The 27,394-nt window shown below is 36.8% G+C and overlaps 1 protein-coding gene across 1 annotated transcript in view; it reads right to left on the bottom strand.

The window, feature by feature from the left end:
- The window catches only part of LOC145522365 (uncharacterized), a 164,202-nt gene that overhangs the window by 8,450 nt on the left and 128,358 nt on the right, over positions 1–27,394 (bottom strand). The window contains exon 8 of the mRNA XM_081531126.1: positions 22,598–23,154. The gene's annotated coding sequence lies outside the window, so the exon portion shown is untranslated. The remainder of the gene's footprint in view (positions 1–22,597; positions 23,155–27,394) is intronic.

The following is a 27,394-nucleotide window of genomic DNA, read 5'->3' as shown; positions in this document are numbered from 1 at the left end:
AGTAAAATTTATCTTTTTTAGTATATAGTTCTATGACTTTTGACAAACATATAAAATCTATATATGACTATAAACACATAGTCATATAACCATCACAATCAAAATACAAACTGTGTCATCACCCTCAAATTTTCTCATTGCTATTTGTGGCCTGTCTCTCACAATGCCCAAAGTCCTTGGCAATGCTGATCTGGTTTTTGTGCCTATAGTTCTACCAACTCAGAATGTCAAAAGAGAACCATTACATAGTATAAATTTAGTTTCTTTCACTTAGCATAATGCATTGAGATACATCCATTGATTATATATACCAATAGTTATTGCTCTTTTTTCTTTTAATTTATGGTATTTCATTGTATGAATGCACCAGAGTTTGTCTAGTTCAAGAGCATTTTGGTTTTTACATTTTGGGCCAGTTATGAATAAAGCCACTACAAATTTTGCCAATCCGCTTTCTATAGTAGCTGCAGAATTCTCCATTTGTACCAGTAATGTATGAGAATTTCAGTTGTTGCACATCTTCAACAGCACTTAAAAAAGTGGCATTTCAATAGGTGCATAGTGGTATCTCATGATGGTTTCAATTTCATTACACAAATGATACCCAACTTGATCGGTCAGCAACTCTGCCTCCCCTGTTGTTAAATGTTTTGCATAATACACCTTTACACTGGAGACAAAATATGTACCCTTCCATCTCAGTAAACAAAAGATGTTGTTGCCATAAAGTCATCAGCCATTGCAGACACCCCGAGGTGTACCCTGAGGGAATTCAGGATGGAAGCAACAGGGTACCGGTCCTGAGGATTTAAGATGAACATCGAAGGAATGATATCAACAAGCCCAGACTTATACCTTCCCATACATAGAAAAACACTAAAGTCATTAACCTGAGGTGTGGTTTTTGTGATTAGCAGTAATCTTTTGATGTCTGACTACAGTTGTGATTTTTTAAGAGGGTTTTGTTTTGTTTTGTTTTTTTCCAGCAGAAATAACTACATGTCTTGGTTCCTCACTTACCGTATTGGAACAGTACCTAGAGCTCCTTGAGAGGCACCATCTCAGGCTATCATCCTCAATAAGGTCCCTGAAAAAAACATTTATTCTCAACTTTTAGACTGTACATTTTTTTTTTCAGTTGACAATGGCTTTCCATAAATTAAGGTAACGGGAAATATATTAAGATAATGTAAACCTTTGTGAGATAAATAATATCCCAGTACAGTACTCAAATACTCAATTGTACTTCAACATTTGTATGTGCAATTTTTACCCTACAATTTTATAATTTCTATATTGTTGTGTAGTTTTCCTCTATTTTTTTAAAACCTGCTGCTGCTAAGCTGCTTCAGTCACGTCCAACTCTGTGCGACCCCACAGACGGCAGCCCACCAGGCTCCCCCATCCCTGGGATTCGAACACTGAGTGGGTTGCCATTTCCTTCTCCAATGCATGAAAGTGAAAAGTGAAAGTGAAGTCACTCAGTCGTGTCTGACTCTTAGCAACCCCATGGACTGCAACCCACCAGGCTCCTCCATCCATGGGATTTTCCAGACAAGAGTACTGGAGTGGGGTGCCATTGCCTTCTCCGTTTAAAATCTGGGAACATTATATTTCCCAACGAGACCTGAGTGTTCAAAAAGACAGTGAGTTAATGATCTCTATCCTTAACTTGCTGTTTTAAAATATGGAATGCTTCACAAATTTGTATGTCACCTTGCTAATCTCTCTATGGTTCCAATTTTAATTCATGTGCTGCCAAAGCAAGCACTATCTTAAGCTCACACTGTATTAATTCTAAGAGCCTTATTCCACAAATGCTTGTAGAGTGAGTTGAGAGCATTTAAATCACAACTTTGTCCTGCCCTTCTGCAAGCTAAATGCCACCAGTTGCTAAGGGATGAAACTGAACTGAAGATAGCGAAGGAAGTCTTAAGGGCATGAAAACATTTGAAAGCTTAAGTGAGGATTGGTTAGAACTCTAAAGAAATTTGAAGAGAAAATGCAAAGTGAAGCATTATACAATGTAAATAAAGAAGCACAAGCAAAAGTGAGAAGTATTACATAAACAAGCAAAGGGAATACTGAAAATACAAGAGAAGGAAATACAAGAAAATACAAGAAAAAGAAATAATAGGCTAGAACTGATGATCAGAAATTTGCCAAAATTATTATACATGAATACATCTATTTTATTGATAATATTTATAATCTTGGTCTATAAGTTAAATATTTTTAAGTTAAATCAATCTACCAGAGTGAAATGTAGGATGAAGAATAAGCGATACTGGGGATAATATTTAGATTATTTTCTATTAACAAATCTCCTGAACTTTTATTAAAATTGAATATATTAATCAGACTCAAAATAGAATCAAGATACCAGCAAATAAATGAGACTGGGGAGAAGATAGGAGAGACTTAGCATCCATTTGGTGACCATCATCCTAGTTCAGTTCAGTTCAGTTCAGTCACTCAGTCGTGTCTGACTCTTTGCGACCCCATGAACCACAGCACGTCAGGCCTCCCTGTCCATCACCAACTCCCTGAGTCCACCCAAACCCACGTCCATCGAGTCGATGATGCCATCCAGCTATTTCATCCTCTGTTGTCCCCTTCTCCTCCTGCCCTCAATCTTTTCCAGCATCAGGGTTTTTTCCAATGAGTCAGCTCTTCGCATCAGGTGGCCAAAGTATTGGAGTTTCAGCTTCAACATCAGTCCTTCCAATGAACACCCAGGACTGATCTCCTTTAGGATGGACTGGTTGGATCTCCTTGCAGTCTAAGGGACTCTCAAGAGTCTTCTCCAACACCACAGTTCAAAAGCATCAATTCTTCAGCACTCAGCTTTCTTTATAGTCCAACTCTCACATCCATACATGACCACTGGAAAAACCATAGCCTTGACTCGATGGACCTTTGTTGGCAAAGTAATGTCTCTGCTTTTTAATGTGCTGTCTAGGTTGGTCATAACTTTCCTTACAAGGAGTAAGCGTCTTTTAATTTCATGGCTGCAGTCACCATCTGCAGTGATTTTGGAGCCCAGAAAAATAAAGTCAGCCACCATTTCCACTGTTTCCCCATCGATCTGCCATGAGGTGATGGGACTGGATGCCATGATCTTAATTTTCTGAATGTTGAGCTTTAAGCCAACTTTTTCACTCTCCACTTTCACTTTCATCAAGAGGCTCTTTGGTTCTTCTTCACTTTCTACCTAGTACTGTATCTTTACTACTAAACACTGACAACAGCCCAACCACTACTCTCAACTCTGTATATTAAAACTGCTCACTCAGTATCTCCCTTTGAATATCTGATAGCATGTCAAAAGTTTTCATGGTCAAAACAGAATTATTTATGTGTTCTTTGCATTTGCTCTAGCCCCAGTTTACTCCAATTCAGTAAATGGCAACTCTATTCATCCACTTGCCAATATAGCCATTCTTCTCTTTTTCTTATGTGCTGCTCTAATCCATCAACAAATCTAAACAGCTGCACCTTCCAAATACACCCAGAATCCTACCCACTTCTTATCCCAATAGGCAAAGCCACTATCCTCTCACCAGAATTATTGCAATAACCTCAAAAATGGTCTCCCTATTTCCATCCTGGTTTCTCTGGGTTTACCTCTTACCAGTCTCTGTCAGGCTCATCCTTTTCTAGCCAGACTGTCTTCCTTTCTCTCCTTGGAACATGCCAAGCAAGCTCTCCCCATAAGCCTTTTTCCGTCTCTCTCCCTGAAATGTCTTCCCCCAGATATGCATGCTTCTTCCTATTCCTCCATTCATTCTCCTCTCAAAGGACACCTTCCCTCTCAGAAAGACTTTTCCTACCATTCTGCAGAAACAACACCCTCTTACTGTTTTCCTCTATCCAAATTGTTTGGATTTACTTTTCTGAAGAGTACTTACCACCACCTAACATTTTATATATTTGTTTGTTTACTATCTGTTTATTTTATCATCATCTGGGTCCCCCACAAGAAACTCATGAGGAAGTTAGCCTTCTTTAATCACTGTTGAATTCTCAGTGCTTAGAAGAATGAGTGGCTCAGAGAACATGGATTTGCTAAATGAATGATTGAATGATTTAGCAGCCTGAAGTAAGGTCATACCAAGGGATAGAGTGAGTATATGAACCCACTCTTAATTACTGATCGGTGACCTTGAAACACATAATTAAGGTCAATAATCTATCACAACATTTGATACATCAGTTCAGTTCAGTTCAGTTGCTCTGTCGTGTCTGACTGTTTGCAACCCCATGAATTGCAGCATGCCAGGCCTCTCTGTCCATCACCAACTCCCGGAGTCCACCCAAACCCATGTCCATCGAGTCGGTGATGCATGGTAATTACTGAATAAATGACAAATATCTTTTTATTTTCAGAGGTTTTTCAACTTCAAACCACTCGAAGGTTAATAGGAGATGAAATCTGTCAACGGTCATATTCTACTTGGTATTTGGCATAGTAGAGAATAACTGATATGACTGTCCCCCAAATTTTAATAAAGTGAGACCTCTATCAGCCATTTTCCAAAATATATATATGGTGTCTCTCCCTTCCTAACTCTGTGGCCAACCTGACTTCCCTTTCAAAACTCTGAATAAAAAACACATCAGAGTATGAGGCAATAAAAGCTCTAGAAAACACTATGATAGATAGACAAAAGAATATCCTATGCGTCCCTTATATAGATAGATATAGACAGTATCTACTAAGCATAGGTTGCTATCATTTGAACAAGCAAACCTTAGATTCCCTGGAGCTGACTTGAACAAAATTATGTACCCAGAGCCCATGGCAATGTTGTCTTCAGTTCTGCCCCCTTTCTCAGTGTCCCCTTCTTCCCTTATCTACACTACTGTTTAGTGGGGTCCAACCAAGGTCAGCAGCAGATGGACACCTGGTACTTTGCAGACATACTAACAATATGTAAGCTTTCAAATGTAAGGAATTTTTAATTTTTTTATTGAAGTATAGTTGATTTACAATGTTGTTTTGTACATATATATATATGAATATATATGAATAAATTCTCTTTTCCATATTCTGTTCCATTATGCTTCATAATAATAGACTATTGAATACAGTCACTGTGTTATACAGTAGGGACTTGTTGTTTATCTATTTTCATATATAGTAGTTTGTATCTGATAATCCCAAACTCCTGATTTCCCCTTTGGTAACCATAAATTTGTTATCTATGCCTGTGAGTTTGTTTCGTAAATAAACTCATCTGTATCACAATTTAGATTTCACACATAAGTGACATCATATGGTATGTCTTTCTCTTTCTGACTTAATTCACTCAGTATGATATTCTCTAGGTACATCCATGTTGCTGCACTGTCAATATCACATTCTTGTTTATGGCTGAGCAATATTTCATTTTATATATATATGTGTATATATATATATATCTCACATCTATATTCATTCATCTGTTGATGGGCACTTGGGTTGCTTCCTAGTCTTGGTTATTGTAAATGGTGCTAGTGAACACGGGGGTGCATATATCTTTTCAAATTAGAGTTTTCCTCTTTTCAGATATTATGCTCATTAGTGTGATTGCTGCCTCATAGAAATAGCAATCCTATTTTTAGTTTCTAGAGGAAACTCCATACTGTTTTTCATAGTGGTCATACCAATTTATGTTTCCACCTATAGTGTAAGAGGGTTCCCTTTTTCTCCATATCCCCTTTCCAGCATTTGTTATTTGTAGATTTTTTAATAATGGCCATTCTAACTGGTATGAGGTGGCACCTCACTGTAGTTTTGATTTGTGTTTCTCTAATAATTAGTATGTTGAGCATCTTTTCATGTGCCTCTTGGTCATCTTCATGTCTTCTTTGGAGAAATGTCTATTTGGGTTTTCTGCCCATTTTTTTTTTTTTTTGGATTGTTTTTTAGATAAGAGCTGTTTGTATATTTTGGAAATTAACCCCTTGACAGCCTCAACATTTGCAAGTATTTTCTCTCATTCTGTAGGTTGTCTTTTCATTTTATTGAGGGTTTCCTTTAATGTTTTTAAGTTTGCTTAGGTCCTATTTGTTTGTTTTTGCTTCTATTTCTTTTGCCTTGGGAAACTGATCTAAAAAAACACTGCTACAATTGAAACATGAAAATGTTTTGCCTATGTTTCCTTCTAGGAGGCATCATTCTTATGGTGTTATGTTTTACATTTAGGTCTTCAAACCATTTTGAATTTATTTTTGTTTGTTTTTTGGTTGTTGTTATTCAGTTTTATAAGCTGTTTATACATTCTGGACATTAAGAACTCTGTTAAAATTTTTTTGAAGTAAAACTAAACTTATTTTGTAGTAGTACTGATACACAAACTTAGAAATCCCAGATGAAAGCAGTGGATCTCTAATGCATGTGCAGAACTCCTACATGTGGTATATGTAGAGTATATAAGAGGAATTAGAACCACTATGTATTTTTACTTTTGTGTAATAAAATAAGAAAAAAACTGAGCTTCAGTGATAATCTATGGTATTACAGTAGCAGTAGTATATATAATTTATAAATGAATGTAAATATATTGGAGTGCAAGGTAAAATTATTTTTACTGATAGCATTCTTGGATCAGAACTGATTCAACTGTGTTAATTTTCTTTTTCCAAGTAACAGATTACCACAAACTTAACAGCTTAAAACCACACACATTTATCATCACACAGTTTTCATGGGTCATGAGTACTGCCATGGTTTAGCTGTTTCCTCATCTTGAACCTCAACTAGAGAAGAATTCTTCCAAGTTCATTCAGAGGCCTTCCTACCATGTAGCCCTCTCCATAGATAGTACACAAATGGCTGTTTGCTTCTTCACAGTCAAAAGGAGAATCTCTCCAGCTCTGGTCTACAAAGGCAAAGTCTCATTTAACAAAACACAGTCACAAGAGTGACACCCCATCATCTTTGCCATATTCAAGTTACAGGTTCCATTTGCATTCAAGAGGAGAGGATTATACAAGGGTATGGGTCACTGTGGGGCTCACATTAGGGTGTGCTTTCCATGGAAACCATTCTTTAAAAGAAAATCCAAAGGTCTTTTTAGCTTCAAAACATGGTGACCAATTTTAATTTTTTAAAAACCTACCTAAAATATATCTTCCCTCCTGGAAAATTTATTGCATCAACCTCTTTCAACTCTAGTCACTTCCTACAATGGATTTGTTTATCAGTTATGTCCTAAATTCAGATTGTATTAAATTGTACCGGTTCATGGATGCTAACAAGTATGTTTATGAAGTCTTGGATCTCTCTAATGTGTACATAGTTAAAGGATATAAATAATACTATTGTCAGAGAAGGCAACAATTCTCATCTTCCCTTCCTGTGCTTGCTAACATACTCCAAGTATGAAAGTAGAAACTCTACATCTTGCATAAAACAAAATGGAAACACAGTGGCAATGTAATGTGGCTGAAACACAAAGCAGTAGTCACTGACAGAGTAAGGATTAGACCTTAACATTTGTGATCCTTTATCCTGTGTTCATTTCATTAGGTTTTACTGTACTGTTTCCAATTAACTAGAAGAAATCTTTAAAGAAAGATATGATCTTCAAAATAAAAATGAAAGCTTAAAGAAGGCAGTCAGCATAAAAGCTTCCATTGTGCCATCTGGATGAATAATTCTATCTGGAGAGGTGAGGCTTTTTTCATTTTTGTATTTTTAGGGTGGGTCTTTTAGGGTGGGTCATTATCTTCCCATAACTATGCATTAAACAGTCTAGCTCCTCTGGGTCAGAATTCTCAAGATAATGGGAAACCCAGCTCATTGTACAAGTCAGTTCTACATGGCTGCATAAGACTCAGAAGAGACTCTAATTGATTTATTATTTGCTTTTACTAGTCTCAACAAGTTAAAAAACAAAATTTAGGTTATATACTAATGCAATTTGATCTCTAATTAATACAATATAATTCAATCTGTCTGAAAATAAAAGCAAATAAATTTATTCTATTCCATCAACTTCTTGACATTTTCCCTTCATATAGTTGGAAAGAAAAAACTGATGACAAAAGCATAAATTTTATGCCATAGATAGACAGGGCTTGTAACATGCGAAGGCAAAAAAACACAAGAGCTATTTACTGAATATGGTCCTTTACCCAAGACAAAAACAGATGACTGCATATCCTACGAGAGGGCATTTCTGAAGCTTCAAAAAAATGTTCACAATGCTCAAGACAAATGGTAAAAATTCTGTAACTGCCTCTGTGGAAGACTGTCCTAAGTCCTCAACTACTGAACTCTAATATCCACAAACATCTGCTTTTTCTCCAGCAGGTAGCTCCTCTCTGTTGTATACAAGCAACATGACACAGAGGGGCTCTAAGGACACAGGATTATGAATACTAGTGGGTGCTGATCAATGAAAACACTGAAATTCTTTACCTCCTTCCTCTTGCGCTGATAATAGCAATACAAAGAGCAATATTAACAATATTAGGGCTTTTGTTACAGGCAAATCTCTGACCTGTTGTTGCCACATTTGGGCCTGTTTTAAAATTTTCATCATTTCAATTCACAAAAACCAAGGAATAAAAAAAGAAATTTGTCATTTCTTATTTGATCAGCTATCCAAGAACCGAGTGAATTTCTTCAATATTGTAAGGTTCACATGAACACTAAGAGATCTTCTCACAAAAACAGAGTGTTAGTTAAATCTCTCTGTTATATTATTAGCACATTTTAAAATAATAAAAATGATCTTTAATCCTAATTTAACATAATTTCTAATAAATTCAAACATATATTTGTGCCTCATTGAATTTTAATGTCAGTATTTTGTAAATGAAATGCCAGTATTTTTCTAATTGGTTTTCAGCTGATATTTTTTTCAGTCATCAATCCTATGATACATTTTGGAATTTCAGTGTAGGGAGTACATACACATTGCTTTCAGTCAGGTTTTTTTTTTTAAGTCCTCCTTAATGAATTCTTAATTACATTATTCAAAAGATCCATTATTCAGCATTCACCTCACTGCTAAATGAAAGTCTTTACCTGACATGTGAATGAAATAAGTCTAAATGCTTTCTGTGCCACCTAGGGATTCTGAATAGACTTTTAGCTTCATGGCAGCAATAGGCTTCATTTCTGTTTTAAATTTGTATGGAATGTTTTTAGAGGTGGGTAGTATGCAATAGTATACCAATGTGAGCACTTTACTTCCAAATGTGTTCTCAGATTTACTTAGGGCTAGAAAAATGCGAAGAAGTTCAGAGATAGCTGAAAGTGGAAAAATTCCATACAAGATTTGATAATACCTGTACAAAGATTTTAGATGAATGCAAGTGTTATCTAAAACACGGACTAACTTCAGATGAGGAGAGTGAATTCCCTGAGAGTTCCTTGTAAATGCCCCTCTTGTCACTTCTTTATCAGGTAAAAACATAATGCTAAGTAGTAGCAAGAGAAATTCAGGGATCCTTCAAAAGATAAGATTTTTTAAAAACATACTTTTGTCCACTAATGCATAAGTAAGAAATAGTCTCAGGCTTTATGCTCCTCTTATAGTCATATCTAAAAATGAGCCAGAGTTACTAGTCTACTTATCAAGCAGTCTCCACATCTTCAAATGATCCTCCCAGAAGATATCTACCAAGAAGGTAAAATGCTGTATGAAATAGTTCTGTCTGGGCTCTAGAACTTCCTGTGTGTTTGTGTGTGTGTGCTCAGTCATCCCCAATTCTTTGAGGTCCCATGGACTGTAGCCTGCCAGGCTCCTCTGTCCATGGAATTTTCCAGGCAGGAATACTGGAGTGAGTAGCCATTCCCTTCTCCAGGGGATCTTTCCAACTCAGGGATCAAACCCACATCTCTTGGTCTCCTGTATTGGCAGGTGTATTCTTTACCACTAGCGCCACCTGGGAAGCCCCTAGTTCTACAGAATATAAATAAACCTGTTGGAGATTTTAAGTTTAGGGAAAGCAAAGTTCATGTTCTAAAGAATTAAAAGCAACAAATTCAGAATGTCTGCTCTCCCTGCCCAAGCTTCAGAAGAAGAAAAAAAAAATTAACAAGAGCATCTAACAAGACAAGCTTACCTTTCTTTTGCTAGGCTTGGTTTTGTTTTGATTTTTCTAGTGTAAGAAACCTGGCTGAAGACACTTACTTGCTTTGCTAGATCTGAGTTATGTGTATGTGCAACTGTTTATGAGAACAAGCACTATGTCACATTCAGCTATGCAGAGCTGATTGAATAAATGACTTCATAGCCTTGCATCTAATATTGAGTTGACAAAAACAATGAAATCTTTTGGATCCCCAAGACCATTTTAAAATATTCTTAGAGAAAGCATAAGTTAATAGTTTACAATTCAGTGTTCTCTTTGAAAATAGGAGGAGATATGTCTGGGCAGAAAGCAATACATTCTTCTTCCATGATTGTTTTTATAATAACTGCCATTGTAGCCAAAACTGGAGAACAAATTGTTCGTCAATTGCTGCAGACAGTGAAAAAAGTATAGAAGAGAAATTTCAACATAAAATTACCACAAACACAGAAGGGTTGCTATACCTTCAGAGACAGGTATATTTTAATGTTTCCATATTATTAACTTAATATCTTGAAAATTAACGATAAATATACACATTTTAAAAGTCAATGTTTACATATTTTTAAAGAATGCAGAAAAAATGCATGCATGCATGCTCAGTGGTGCCTGACTCTCTGCAACCTCGTGGACTGTAGCCTACCAGGCTCCACTGTCCATGGGATTTTCCAGGCAAGAATACTGGAATGGGTTGTGATTTCTTCCTCCAAGGGATCTTCCTGACCCAGGGGTCAAACCCACATCTCCTGCATCTCCTGCATTGGCAGGAAGATTCCTTACTGCGAAGCCACCTGAGAAGCCCCAGAGGAAAAAAAATGGCAGTCCATAATAAAAGTACAGTATGTGTCAGAGAAATAGAACATCATTAATTCAGTAGAAACAATAAATAGAGATTTACTTTTTTCCCATTTTTGCTTTAAATCAAAATTTAAGATAATGAAAGTTTAAGATCATTCCATCACTGGAGGAGCCACTCTTAAAATATATTTCTCATTGAGCCAGAGGTGATACTAAAGGTGTGGCCTTGGAGTTGCTTAGACTAATGCCTGATTGGAAAGAGAGAAAAGGTTAGGCTCTTTAGAATCAGCCTCACTATGTATACTTCTTGCTAGAAAAGAATGCACACTTTAAGCTGATCAGGCATTAGTTAATGAAACACCTGGTATTTTCCAGCAGGAATGCAATACTTCCTAGCTTTAAAAAAGCAAAGCATCCTTTAGAATACATAGAAAATGTTAGAGGAAAGCCCACAGGAATTCTCTCCTCTGATGGGCAGCTCCTAAGGACTGCAGGCCCCCATTCTCACTGAATGGGTTCTTCCAGTTAGGCATTCTCTGCTGAGGGCCCCAATCCACTCTAGCTCCTGGAATTAGGAACCCTCAGAGCAAAAGGCTAAGTCAATGAAGACTTCTGGTGTGAGTTCAAGCTAGGTATTTTGAAAATTAATCAAATGAGTCTAAACATAACAAACATATTTAAATAAGGATGAAACCAGCAGGTAACTTCAAAAGAGTGTCTGGGTACCCTCAGCTCCTGAGCCAATGAATTCGGGATCCGCACAAATCCTGTAGGTACTGCATTTGTTAGGAAATAAGTTCCTTGGTAAAAGATATGGCTCTCTCTCACAAGAGTCTATTTCATTTTACAGAAGAAAACCTAGATCAGACTTCTCTCCCAAGGAGGGTTGTCCCCACAGCCTGGCTAGACTGTTTTATGTCTTGCGGCCTCCATTCCAATACAGGTGGGCAAACAGACCTTAAAAGAAGTAGACAAAGAACTTGCCAAGCTTCAGCCCACAATCCGTGTACATTTGTAGAAAATAAAAGGTGTTTAGGGGAAAAAAATCAAGACTGCTTAAGTGTGCTGAGAGAATGAGTCTTGGTGTCTGACAAGGTTCTGCACAATTATTTTTTCATCTGTAGTGCAAAAATCCATATTTATCTCTGCAATTGCCAGGAAAAAATATCCTGGTGAAGCTTATGAATAATATTTAAAAGCAAAAGAAGCAACAACTATTTAATTATCACATTACTTATGGTTATAAAAAGCAACATTACTTAAAAGCCCAAAAGCTCCTTTCCTCAGAGCCATTGTAAACATCAACTATTGTTTACCAGATGTAACTTATTACTTTGGAAATGTCATTCTATTATACTTAAATGAGGTAATTTGCAATTCCCTGTACCATTCACAGGTGTCTCTTTCTGAACCTCTTTAAAAAGGAAATTCATGAGATAATAATACTTGGTTTTTATGTGACAATTTCATTTATTTTTAACCAATCTAAGCAGCACTGTCACCTTTTGGTTGTTTACCTTGTAAGTATCTATTAAATAGAGTAACTGTACTGTAGAATATTTTAACTCTCTGTACTGATAATGATAAACAGGATTCAGAAAGAAAATGAGACTTCTTTGATAAAGCTCATTTCTTCACAATATGTTTAATGCTTTCTCATATTAAAAATAACAGTAATTTCCTGTTTGTCCCTTTTCATTTCAATTACACAATCCTTTGTATTTCATATGGGGAAAGATTTCTTTTATTTCTTTTCTTTTTTTTTTTCCACTTTCAAATATTTGAACTTCCTTCTAGTTTGATAATACTGGCCTACAATAGGCTACTGTATAGCAAACTAACATAGAAGACCACTACTTCTTTTGGGTGGCAATTATTCCAAATTAACAGATTCTTGTATTTGAAGCAGTTAAAATTTTTTCAAACAGGGTAAATATATTAAATGATTTTCCAGATTATTTCTCAACCCCAAACTCTCTGTAGCACCAGGGGTATTTACAATCAAAAATGTCTGCTATTTATTTTGAATTTTTTATGAAATCCCTAGAAGTGTGAGTCTCTCACAGTCATGAATGTGTTAAAGCAGATGTACACTAGAGGCAATCCTTAAAGTTTAAACTTAGAATTATCGATAGCTATAAAAGCACTAGCTCAAAACCACCTAACCTTCTTAGCTGGTTAAAAGAGTATAATCCTTTCAGTTATTAGAAGACCTTTGAAGTGAAACACAGAAACTCGGCCCTTGTGCCTGTTTTTTTTTTTTTTTTTTTTTTAATTCTCCTATAGACTAAACCACAGGGCAGTGTGGGCTTAGCCCCATCTGCGTGGCAAGCAGTGAATTACTTTACTTGAACTTTGCTCCAGTCAGGACATTTTAGGGCTTATAAATCTTGAACCCATCTAAGTTCACCTTAAATTAGCCTTGCAAAAACACACTTTAAACTCCAGTTGTCAGCCTGGTGGCTTTTGGCCAGATGCCACTCAGCAGCTGAAACACTGATTGCCGTCTTCTCTTTCACTTGTATTTTTTGTCTTAGACACAATTTTTAAGGGGAAAAAAAAAAAAGAATATGCAAGCTAATAGGATGTGGAGAACAACTACAGCTTAATAATGGTACGGTTAGCAGGTACATTTTACAGTTAAAATATATGTGATGAAAACAAGAGTGAGGCAGTCTAGCTGTGTGTACAATAATACCATATATGGCACAAGGAATCTGGGACTGGGCCAGGGGCTTGACTAAGCCTTGCCAAGATACAACAGATTTTTCAATTTTCCAGCAAATAGAAACAAAATACTAGTTTCAGAAGGTGTACTCAACAAACACTTTCCAATGTGTTTCTGATTTGTGGTCAGAATGTTTTTACTGCTGGTGCCCTGCACTTTTGAGACATTTATTTCCTAAAAGAAAGATTCCTTTCTATAAACCTCAACTGTCTGTTTTTCAAAGCAATTTAAAATCAAACACACAAATAAAATTCTTAACATATGGAAACCTTCATATAGGGCCTTACGTATCCAGAGTTAAAATTGTTTTATAAACTGTAATGCTTTGCAGATGAAAATACAGAGAGGATGACTGTTTTTAGCACTAATGCTTTTTGACAGCGTTAAACCTTGTTTTAGTAATTGACATCAAAATGTTTGGTGGTTTTAAATGGACCATTAATAAAAATGGTATGTTTTAAGTTTTTTAGAAATTGTGCTTAATACTGTGAAGTGGGATAAAATTGCAAATGTAATACTTATTTTTATTATTTCAAAAAATTCTTATAACAAAACAACCCTCATTCTAACCCATGTCTCTAGAGGAACTTCTGAAGCTCAAAGGGAGAAAACATTTCCTCAGAATCTCTCCAGAAATGGACATTTTACCAGTTCCCAGTTTGGAAAAAGACAAAATAAAACAAAAACAAAATTGGCATGTTCTGCCACTAGCACTCTAGAAGGTTTGCTGAATCCAATTGGATCCTATGGAACCATGAAAATATAATCAAAGGTCTTTACTATGAACTAGGAAGTATACATCAGAGGACATGAATTTTAGTACCACCTCTGTCACAAATATTGTATCCAGAAAACCATGCAAAGTTCCCTGAGCCTCAACAAACCTATCTGCAAAATGGAAATAGTAACATTTACACTGCCAAAGCAGACAGACAATTGGAAAAGCTCATAAATTACACTATGTGAAAAATCTTTGTAATAAAAGGTAAAATTATTCAATTCCATTTAAATCAGCAAGCATTTTACTGAGCACTTATTAGTTCTTATTCACAATGAATGGGAGAAAAGAAAAGTATATGAAAGTTACAGATCTTACCTTGTGGAAACTGTAAAGAATGCATTGGATAAAAGCAGAAAATGAGACGAAGTTGGGGCTAAGGAGACATTTGGTTGAGAAAGAATTTGAGAAACAAAATGAGGACAGGAAACAGTGCAGCATGATTTTGGAATGTCAAATGATCCAGCGTTGCAATATGAGGACTGATTGACAAATAGGAACAAATACATTTGGGCTTATTGTATGCAAAAGAACCCTGTGATAGGCTGTTAGCAAAATGTAGCTTAATTTTCACCAATCTTAGAATATTTTCCTCAGCCCTACCTCCCCATGGCACCCCACTCCAGTACTCTTGCCTAGAAAATCCCATGGATGGAGGAGCCTGGTAGGCTACAGTCCATGGGGTCGCTACGAGTCGGACACGACTGAGCAACTTCACTTTCACTTTTCCCTTTCATGCACTGGAGAAGGAAATGGCAACCCACTCCAGTATTCTTGCCTGGAGAATCCTAGGGACGGCGGAGCCTGGTGAGCTGCCGTCCATGGGGTCGCACAGAGTCGGACACGACTGAAGCGACTTAGCAGCAGCAACCTCCCCATTTCAGCCACTGCCCAAATTTTCTGCTTTCCTTTATATCCAAATTAATAAATTTAAAACTGTTTTTTTTTTTTTAAACAGCATCAAATTTATGAAGACATTAGAGTTATCCTTAGAAGGAAGGCAGGCTTCCCTGGTTGTTCAGAAGATAAAGAGTCTGCTTGCAGTGTGGGAGACTCAGGTTCGATCCCTGGGTCAGGAAGATCCCCTGGAGAAGGCAATGGCAACCCACTTCAGTACTCTTGCCTGGAAAATCCCATGGACAGAAGACCCTGGTAGACTACAGTCCATGGGGTCGCAAAGAATCGGACACAACTGAGCTACTTCACTTTCTTTACTTTTCTTTCTTTGGAAGGAGGGCAAAAATCCAGGATCCCCTGGAGACTTGACATCCACCATGGGACTCAGGCAGGCTTCAGAATGACTGGAATGGACAGTTCGCATAAACATAGGATCAGGAGCTCAGAAAGATCACCATGCCAGAGGACAGAGAAAGAACAATATACTTCATGATTAGAACATATTGCTGAAATTCTGTAGGAATGGTAGGCATCAGCAGCAGAGGAATGTTGACACCTAAAGTAAGCAACCAAGAAACTCAGCACTGGAGATTATTCACGGACTCAAAGCCTCAAGAATCTCCATTATGACGGCAGACTGTCCTATGCTAATTACAAATCAGGGTAGAGAATTTCCATAACTTCTGTGTTAAATTTTATGTCCCAACCAACACGAAAAATGTTTCACCTTTAAAAAAAAAAATCAGTTTTGAAAGGCAACCATTGTGGCCCACATACTATGGAATTAGAATAGTCTAGAGCAGGTCATTCTGTGAGAATCTGTGGTAAACAACTGAACAGTCTTGCCTTACATCTTAAAACTGAGCCATTTCTAGTTTTGTTGCTACTCGTAAAGTTCATCAATCAGAATTATAGGGGAAAAAGAGATAACCACAGATTTCCTCTAGAATGGGAATGGAATCCACGAAGAGCTGCAAGCATGCTTCTGCCTCCTGAAAGAAGCCCCTGAGCAGGAGAGTTTATGGTAGGTATAAGTAGTCAGGTGTCTTGGTCCTTTCCAGGTGCTGTAACAAAGCACTATCAACTGAGTGGGCCATCAGTAACACAAATTTATTTCTCACATTCCTCAAGGCTGGCAGTCTAGTATCAGGGTGCCAGCATGGTGAGGTTCTGCTAAGAATCCTCTTCCAAACTGCAGACTATAACTGCTCCTTGTTCCTCATATGGGAGAAAGAGAGTCAGAGAGCTCTCTGAATTCCTCTTGTAATGGTACTCAACCCATTCACGAGGGCCCCACTCTTGTGACCTCCCAAAGGTCCCACCTCCTAATACCATCATTAGAAGTCAGGAATTTGGGGAGGACACGTTCAGTCCACTGCATCAGATTTTTGATCCTCTGCCAGGAAACCCCCCTAAAACAAACTAAACCAAGTTTGGACAATGAGCCTAGCAATCTTCTAGTGTCACAAGGCAGGTCACAAGCAGGATGGCAATGACCATGAGTCTAATTCTGGCCCCTCTCAGACATCAGAAGATCCATAGAAGTGGCCAATATTTACAGCAGTTGTGAAAGAGGCACATTACATAGCTAACTGAAACCACAGGGGAAAAAAATTAACTCAGTGATTGAGCCATCACCTTCCTCCTAGCAGAGACCTATTAAATCAAAACAATGACATGTTAGCTGGTCAGTGTACTAACAGGAATTTGAAAGAACACAAAGTAGATTAGGCAGTCCCTCCACAGACACCAAAAGCAGTGCCACTGACAGAAAAGAAGGGAGTAGCAGGGTGTCTGTGGGGGTGGATGATAGGGGCTTCCAGATACAGGAGTATCTGTGTGGCTCTCCATCAGGTCTCAGGAAGATGCACCAGTCTCAACAAACTAACACAGTGTTGCTGTGTTCTGCTTCCTTGATTGCTCCTTTTTCTCCAGCTTCTAAGGAAGAGTCTCTGTCTTCCTACATAGCACCAAGGCCTTCTGAAGGACAATCGGGATAATTGGAAAAAGGATTGTCTCAACAAAAAAGTGAGTGTTTAAAAGATTTATATTGCAAAAAGGAGAAATAACAGCAGGAGAAAGATATAGTAGAGCTTAACTCTGTGAAGGGGTACAGTGGGAGAAACAGATGTTATCCACATGGAGGATGCAGCAAAGAGGCAGAGATGGGGCAGGGAGGTTTAAAGTACAATCACTATTGGTAATATGCTTCCTCCCTTGAGATATTTTCTAAGGGATAGATTAGAAATTAGAATTACGCTCTCAGATTTCCTTTTGACTGCTCTTTCTTCAAATGTGATTCTATGTGGGGCTAAGGCTCCAATTTTATTTGGTTTATACTTTCTGATAACCCAAGAAAGATAAATTAAGTGCCTAAACTAGACTGTAGTCTTTGTGATATTGAGAATAGGATAGAACAAAGCAATATTTAAAACATAAAATCAACCAGAATTTTTCTTGGACATTAAAGGGAGAAGAGGAAGTAATTGTCTAGGATGTTTACTAGGCTTAGTTTATTGATTCAGTGGAATGCCAATGACTATGGGGGTTGGGGAAGAAAAATTCTGAAGGTAACCAATAGGCAACAGGATATCAATATTTGGCATTCATAAGAGAGTTAGGACCAGGACTCCCTGGCATGCATGTGAAAAATAAACTCATGGGAACAGATGACATTCTTTAAGGGAGATAAATAGTCAGGAGCCCAAAGACATCTTAAGATTGTAAATAGGACAATTGTTAACTGAAAATCAAAAACGTTAGCCAGATGTTATATTCTTCAGATAATGTAGCAGTTTGAAGACATCAACTAACAACATAAAATGTAACTGTGATACTCCACTTCTTTAGCAGGTCACAGGCCTGTGTTGTGAATCAAAGCCACTCTTGTATTATTTTGTGCTCTCTTACTCTCTGCCAACCTCTTCAGTTAGCCTGGGTTTGGATCTGGTGGATAATCCATATATTCATTCCTACAGGTGAGCCATTAGTGGCCATGTCTTCCTTGGGTTAGCACAATTTTCCAAGGACAGTTAGGTAAGAAATTAAGTATCAAGAGGTAACCCAGTGATTATCCTGAGTTCTAAACATTAGTCCCTTTCCCTCTATTCTGAATCAGCAGCCTAATTTCCTCCTGGTAATTGAGATAAATCACCCAGGGCAGAATCGTGACTTTCACCTTCTCTACCTGATGGTTCAGCAGTGTGAGAAATTCAGAATGTCCAGGGAATAGTCTCAGTTTCCAATTTATTGGAAACATGATGATGTTTCCTCATGAAGCATGCTTCTTTTAGGTACTATGACCTTCAATCTCATTGAACCATACTCTAAGGGACAGGAAGCAAAAAATTCTTCTAGAGTATTCATGAAGATCAATTCAGAGTAATTATAAGAGAAGCCACTCTCATATCCATGCCTTAACTCTCAGATCTAGTCATTCCATCTAGAGAGACTACACTGGCACTGACTGCTGATGTAAGGCACACATCTCACCCCTAGGGATCTGACCCTCCTCTCACAAGGTGTTTTCTCTTTGTTTGTGCTATAACTGAGGCTCGAGCAGGCCATTCAAGGCTTCATCAAGCCACCTGCTTCCGGATTGAGGCATGTGGTAAAAACTAGTGAATGCTGAGTTTGTGGGCCCCTGTCAAGAAATGTGACCCTAGTCAGACAAGATATATATGGAGGAAACTGACACTTGGTAAGTCATCCTACAAATTCATGAACGATGCTGCTTGTGGAAGCACTGCAGGCATTGGATGCAAATTATGAACCAGATTAAGTTGGACACTCAACAGTGGTAAGTAGCCAAATCAGTCTTGGCAGAAAATCCATGCTTCTCTCCCTGATGCTGTAGTCATTTTATATGTGATACACTGAGCAACCACTGAATACCTAAAGAAAGATGACTTTCTCTATTGGGTAGGTCACCTTACCTAATTACTGAGAGCCTCTTCAGCAATAGATTGCCTCTGCTGGGCATTACATGACATACAAACATTGTTACATTCTGTACCATTCCAGAATTGCCATCGTACATACCCAACCCCCAAACATTTTTCAATTTTCCATTTTTCCATTAAAAATTGTTTTCTTTCCAACTCCCAAACAAGCCAAGTAACTTGTTAGTCACTACCTACACTACCAGTGTAGATCTGTTTCTCAAGTCATCTTTCCTTCCACCTGCAGTGGATAACTAGACATATACACTAAGATGTTTTCTCTTCACCTTGAATAGGACTGTAGTAAAATATCTATCCATTTCCTTTCATTCTTGCTCTGAAAAAGGGTGTCTTTTTGTATCAGAACAGCAGGACTGTCCATCACCTAGCCACCAAAGATTAATATTAAAGTAAAACATTAAAACACTAGAAGATTCTAAACCTGTCATGGAATTGTGTTTTCCTTGCCAGGATAAGTAATGAAATTTTAATTAATGAGACTTGAAAGAATTATACTTAGGGACTTATTGGAAATGAGGCTGTCTCCTAAGAAAGTTGTATGTATTATAAAAAAGAAAAGATCTTTTTTGCCTGTGAATACTGTTGCATGCATGTGACATCTGAATCTAAGGCAAATATCTTCAGAAGTAAAGGACACTAGCATAAGACTACAAGCTAATAAACTGAGGACTGAACAGTGGAAAGTTAGAAAGAATCTGGTTCTTAAATAATGCTATTGAGCTACTGAGCTAACCATCCTTGGAATGGCTAAATGTAAGAGTAACTCTCAACTCTTTGCTACCACCACAACATTAGTATCATCTGGGATTTTATTAGAAGTACAGAATCTCAAGTCCCACCCAGTTCTACTTAATCAGAATATGCATTTTACCAAGATTCCCAAGTGACTCTTAAGCACATTAAATTTGAGAAACATTTTCCACAACAAAAATTTTAGATGTAGTTACTAGCACATGGAATTGACCAGAAGACAATGGACTGCCTGAAAGCTTATTAAATTCTTAAGGGAAATGTATTCCTATTGAACTTTCTATTACTCACTACTTAATGCAAATTCACTGATAGAGAGGGATAGCTTTTGATGGAAGAGGCTTAAACATATTTATGATTATTTTTTCTTTTTTGGTATAGTAAATGTATTTTGATTATACAATATGAAAACTATAAGTATTAGCATTCAAACTTTGAGCCCTGTAATTCTTAAATGAGGAAACACACACAGAGGCTTTTGAACATACAATTTTCAAATAACTACTTAAGAAGACAATAAACTAAATATCACATGAAATGGGATATGATTAACAAATGAAAGCAATTCAGTGTCATTCAGGTATTACCTATAAATATTAGGGATAAAAATATGGATGGCATAATCCTTGTCTTAAGGAAAAACACAGTCTAAAACAGTTATAAGCCAGGCCACAGATCAAAATAAGCAGGACCAAACAAAGGATATGTTTTTGATAGCATTTGGCGTGTACATCCGAAACAATAAGTAGAAGCCTTACAGTGGGATTTTTTTTTTTTTTTTTTACTTTCCAGCATACATTCCCCTTCTGCTAACAGTACCACAAATTTCCTTTGAGGTGTCAAGTGACCCTCACTTTCCATGCATGTGGTTCAAGTTAAACCTACACCATGGCTCTAGGGAAGAAGAGTAAGATACAGGCCTGGCCAATCAGAGCACCTACAACAGATTACAGCATTGTTTCCAGCCATCGTCTCCACCCGACTCACAACTCCCACAAGAACAGTACAATATACGTATATGTCTTTGCCATAGTAATTAAGGTGTTGCCCTGTAAGTAGGATGTACTGGAGTGGAAGAAATAACTATCCAGAGTTATAAGTCTGGGAAGACAGAAAAATGATTCCATTTGTAGTGACAGAAGGGTCAGTAAGTGAAGGCCATTTGGGAAGGAAGGTGAAGAGTTCAATTTTAGATAATGAGCTTTAATTTAAAAGAATACTTATTATTTTGTTTTGATTATAAAAGTAATACTTGGCTTTGTAGATTAATTTTGAATATCAGGGAAAATGAAAGGAAGGCATTTAATATAAGCCTGCTTACATTTTGATACATTTCCTTCCAAACATCTTTTCCCCTTCATATACAAATATAAAAACCAAAGTGTGATTATATAATATATACATCCTTGCATCTTGCTATTTTTATTTGATATTATAAGTGAGTACTCCAAAATTACAAAAAAAAAACTTGAGTAGGTAACTTTACTTAATGATAGATTTTCTATTTTTACAATTATAAATACAACAATAGGAATATTTATATTGAAACATGGATATAGAACTTATTTCTTAAGACAAAATTCTAGAAATTAAATAATCAGGTGGCAATAAGTATGAACCACTTTAAGGCAAGGTAGATATACACACTGATTTCTCAAGAAACTATTTGAGATAAAATGTTAACAAGAACGTACATATGTAACACCTTATTCTCTCATAGTAAGTTTTCTCAACAAGGACACATATAGACTGAGACATACGTGTGTATCAAATTATTAAGGAACATGTGGTAACTCCATTAAACAGTCTCTAACTAATAGTACATTGCTTTTGTTGTTTAATTGCTCAGTTGTGTCTAACTCTTTGTGATCCCATGGACTGTAGCCCCCAAGCTTCTCTGTAAAGAATCTGTCTGCAATGCAGGAGACCCAGGTTTGATACCTAAGTTGGGAAGATCCCCTGGAGAAGGAAAGGGCAACCCAATCCAGTATTCTTGCCTGGTGAATTCCATGGATAGAGGAGCTTGGTGAGCTACAGTCCACAGGGTTGCAAAGAATCAGACATGAATGAGCAACTAAACAACAGCAACAAGCTTTGTGTCAGGACACACAAGGTGAAAGTGACAAGAGGCGTTTTCTTTCTGGACCAGGTAGTCATTATAGGCAGAAGCCTAGCACACAGGAGTTTTGTACCATGTAAACAGAGAAACATTACTCAACACATGTAAAGAAAATGCAGCGAGAAAAGAGGACATTTCTTTGAAGAGTAACTTTCTCACATGAAATTAATTACTCGTAAAAACTAGAAGATTAAATATTCTTATGCAATTCTCAAGAGGATATGGCATCTGTAAAACTATAGTGCGTGTGTGCCTGTGCACACACAACTATAGCATATAGTTACAAAGCACAAAGAACCTGACTTCTGTGAACGCTACATTGTAAAACACACAACCACCATTTGTTCAAGTAAACAGTATACTATAAGGATTGAGCTTCATGTTGGATAGACCAGAAAATCAAATTAATGACATAAAACAAACCCCAAGATATCAATTTATGATGGATAAAGAAGTGAAAACCAAGAAACTAAGCCTTAAAAGCAACTCACCAAACACTTTTCCTGCGGTGCCAACTCTGTGTTTCCATGGAGGCCACACTTGCAACACGGTTCATTCTGGGCCAGCAGTGGACTGGGCGTAGGATCTCACATTGGCTGCGTCCATAGGCTTTTGGTTTCCGGCTCTGGGCAGTCTACAGGACTAAGTGGGCAAGTTTGGAGGCAGCAAGCAGTATGTTAGGAAGCTCAGGTTTGCTGCCTTGGCATTTTCTCCGGATCCAAGAAGTTAGCTGTGGCCACAGATAAGACCAAACTTGCAGGATTAAATTCTGAGACTGGGGAGATAATCTGGAGCCTTTTTGACAAGGACACTACAGAAAGGCCTGTGGATGCCATGCTGCTCCAAGAACTGGGTACAATCACTGCATCAGATGGAGGCCGTGCATCATTGGAAGGCTAATATTGGAGGTCTGAAGTTAAACAGGGAGGTTATCTTGGTCAAATGGCAGTTTCCAGGCATTTGGGCTGGTGGGTGCACGAGTCAGTAAGACAGCTTGCAGCCCTGAAGACCAGCCTTGCCCTCTATCTCTGGTGGGCACTTAAAGTAACTAAAAAAGGAAAAAGAGGGAGAAAGGGAAGGAGAGAAACATTAGACTTGTGGAAAACAGATCTAAATGATTCACCATTTATATAATAGGAATCTTAGATATCAGTAAGCCAACAAAACAGGCTCTAAATCAGGAGAGTTCAGTGGGAACCAGGAAAACCTTTATTAAATATATCAGTTAAATGAATGGTGTGAACCCAGATTGGATATTGGATACTGGATTAGAAAAGTTATAAAGGATATTTTTGTAAATTATTACTTGAAGTAAATATTAGATGATATTGTATCAATATTAAATTGTCTGCATTTGATAATTATATTATAGGGATGTGATGAACCTTGATCTTAGTAGACATATACTGACATATTTAGGAGTGAAAGACCATGATATCTGTAACTTTCAAATGCAAATATAGCAATATGTCAACTGATGAATTCAGGTGAAAAGTATAAGGTTGTTTACTGTGTTGCAACTTTTCTCTAGGTTAAAGCTTTAACAAAAAATTTAAAAACATGATAAAATTTGAAAGATACTGCTGGAATACTAAAGTGAAAAGTTTAAAAGGTTTTTTTGTTTTGTTTTTGCTTTTTAAGTTCTATAGACATCTAGGAAGAAAACAAGCAAACAAAAGCAAACTCACAGTGATCAACATCTGCAAAATGCAAGCATGGGAAAAAAAATTGAGCATCCTATCAAATGAGCATACAGAAGCTTAAAAAAATATATATCCTTTCTCAGATCAGGGTGAGAGAATATTTTCAGCCAATTGAGAAATAAATGATTACAAAATAATTGTTTGAGAGTCAAAGAATGGGAAAAAAATATTTTTAAAAGGAAAGATAAAATATAAAACGGTGTCTAAGAATCTATTGGTCTTGTCTGATTTTCTAATTCAGCTTGGTTCAGTATAATTAACATTTCCTGAAAGCTAGCTTTCTTTCCGCATTTTAAATTATTTTTGCTTAGAAACCATATTTGTTGTATTCCTCAAGGCATTCTCCGTTTTATATTTGGGTTCTGTCTTTATTAGGCTTGTAACAGATTGCTTATTTCTTAAATTTTTAAAATACCCCCTATCTCCTGTAAGTGTTTTTTAATATTTATTTATTTATCTGACTGCACCAGCTCTTGGTGGAGACACTTCCAGATCTTTGATCTTCATTGCAGCATGCAAGTTCTTTTTAGTTGCAGCATGGGAACTCTTAGTTGTGGCATGTGGGACCTAGTTCCCCAACCAGGGATCAAGCCCTGGCCCCCTGGGTTGAGAAGGTGGAGTCTTAGCCACTGGATAACTGAGCAAGTCCCCTGTATATGTTGAATAAAAGTGGTGATAGTGGACACAGTTATCTTTTTCTGAACATCAAACATCCTTCTGCAAGACTGGGATATTAAATATAGTGTTTAGCAAAGTTATTTTCCATGCCAGCTCACTGAAACAGTCAAGACAACTGTTCAAAATATTTTATATCCAGTACTATAGGTTGTTTTCAGAGGGATAGTTAATTCAATTATACATTTCTTATTTTGTGAGTGTAAATACTTCGAATTTTTTGAATTATTTTATGTGTAGATATACATGTATGTGATAACATTCTGGCATGGTTTGCTTAGTACTATTGCTATATTTATAATTTTTCCATAAAAACAACATATTTAAAGAAAATAAACACTTAGAAAATGATCATCTAAGTAATGATAGACTTTTTTTTATTATTATGTTTGATTGATGATACCAATGACTTGTTAACTTTAAACAAAACACCAATTATAATAGAAAAAATAAGTGCTGAAAAATATTTCTAAGCCCAAGATAGAGCTGCTTCTGTCACATCAACCAGCTGAAAGCCAGATAACTTTCATGTCTACTCAATCAGAAATGCAGTATTTTCAGTCATTCAATCCACAAATCCCAAGCAACCTCTGTTCTGAGCCTTCTCACCCCAAACAAGGTTAACTATGTGAACCCAGAAACAGTGACAGATTTTATTTTCTTGGGCTCCAAAATCACTGCAGACAGTGACTGCAGCCATGAAATTAAAAGACCTTGCTCTTTGAAAGAAAGGCTATGACAAACCTAGACAGCATATTAAAAAGTAGTGGTGTCACTTTGCCAACAAATGCCCGTCTAGTCAAAGCTATGGTTTTACCAGTAGTCATGTATGGATGTGAGAACTGGATTATAATGAAGGCTGAACACCGAAGAACTGATGCTTTCAAACTGTGGTGCTGGAGAAGACTCTTGAGAGTCCCTCAGACAGCAAAGAGATCAAACCAGTCAATCCTAAAGGAAATCAATCCTGAATATTCATTGGAAGGACTGATGTTGAAGCTCCAATTCTTTGGCCACCTGATGTGAAGAGCCAACTCATTAGAAAAGACCTTGATCCTGGGAAAGATTGAGGGCAAGAGAAGGGGTGACAGATGATGAGATGGTTGGATGGCATCACTGACTTAACAGACATGTGTTTGATCAACCTCTGGGAGAGAGTGAAGGACAAGGAAACCTGACATGCTGCAGTCCATGGGGTTGCAAAGAGTCAGACATGCCTTAGTGACTGAACAACAAGTTAAATGAAAATATTTTGGAAATATTTAAATTATTTAAATGTGATGTGCATTATATTTCTGTTGAACAGTACTGGTCAAAAACATGAAATATTCATTATTCATGGAAACATGGAGATAGTTGTTCCACAATCTAATTGGCAGTAAGACATTGCTGTCTTACTATACAGGGCCTAGAGGAAGAGCAAGAGTAAATGTAAGTAATTCTGCACTTAAAATGCAGAATTCACAGGTAAGCAACTAATTTTTCAAGGGCAGGAGGTCCAAGAGTAAGGAGCCAGTGGTGCTGAGAAGATGGCAAAACTTCCACACTCAGGCTGCTGGCACTTTTGGAGGTTTTAAATAAAAGACTTCAGAATGGATTTATTAAACACTTGCTATGAGACCAAAGACAAAAAAACAATTGGTAGAGGCTTTTTATTAATTGATGGCATCCTTAATATTAAAAAAGAAAATTTTTCACTTAAAAAATACAAGAATGCAGACAGCTAAATAGAAAATATTGAAATATTCAATTTTGTTTAATTTAAAATTAACATTCAGAAAAGTGAGAAAATATATTAGTTACACTTATGTTTGAGAGAAAATATTTTGAATAACTGATATAATTGATATTCTAATATTATGCAAGCCTATTTTATAATTGAATAAATTCCAACCTTACCAGATAGAACATATCAGATGAAACGGAATTGAATAGTGTTTAATCTACAAATGTCATGAGTAATACTTCACACTTCCAAGTTGGAAGTATCAGGATCTTTAAGATCAGAAGAACTTTCTATAGCATAAAATAAAATACTAAAATAAGATAAAAATAGTGGGAAACAAACTGACTAGTGGTAACTGTAAACTTTTATTTGAATCAAGTTTGTATATTTCTTAAATATTCCTGTGGTTGGTTGAATAATTGTCCCTCAAAGATGTTTACCTCCTAATCTATGGAACCTATGACTGTATTAGGTTACAACGCAGAAATGAATTAAGATTACAAAGGGATTTAAGGTTGTTAATCAACTGACCTCTAAAAAGGGAGATTGTGCTGGATTATCTGAGTGGAGCCATTGCAAAAATTGAAGCTCTGAAAACATGGAAGAAGTCAGAAAAGGGGCCAAAATCAGAGAAAGATTTGATGATACTATGCTGCTGGTTTTGAAGGTGGAGAAAGGAGTCAGAAGTCAAGGAATGTGGTAGCCTCTGGACTCGGGAAAAGGGAAGATAATAGATCATCTTTATAGCCTCTAGAAGGAATGTACCCTGCTGACATATTAATTTTAACCCAGTGATACCGATTTCAGAATTCTGACTTCTCTACCTACATAATAAATTTCTATTGTTTAAGTCACTAAATTTATGATAAATTGTTACAACAGCAACAGAAAACTGATACAATTCAACTTCTTTAAATGCATTAGTAAATCTTTCAAAGACTAGCTGTATATTCTATTCCAAAAATTTATAATGAAAGACATTTCAAATTGGTAAATTTGTGTATAATGGAAGCATCAACTTTCTGTATTTGAACCAAATTTACTAGAGGTAAGATATTGTTTTTATGCTTAATTCATAACTTACTACTGTGCTCTCTTTCTGTATGAAAATCTAGTGAAGAAGATACATTTTTTTCAGGCTACTTCTCTTGGGAATATCTTAAATGGCTTACTGCTGTTTGAAT

Source organism: Giraffa tippelskirchi, chromosome 10, assembly GCF_054371585.1.
Source record: "Giraffa tippelskirchi isolate mGirTip1 chromosome 10, T2T-mGirTip1v1.2.pri, whole genome shotgun sequence".
In the NCBI taxonomy this organism is placed as follows: Eukaryota; Metazoa; Chordata; class Mammalia; order Artiodactyla; family Giraffidae; genus Giraffa; species Giraffa tippelskirchi.
Note: the sequence above shows the minus strand (reverse complement) of the source record. Positions and strands in the feature narration are given on the sequence as shown.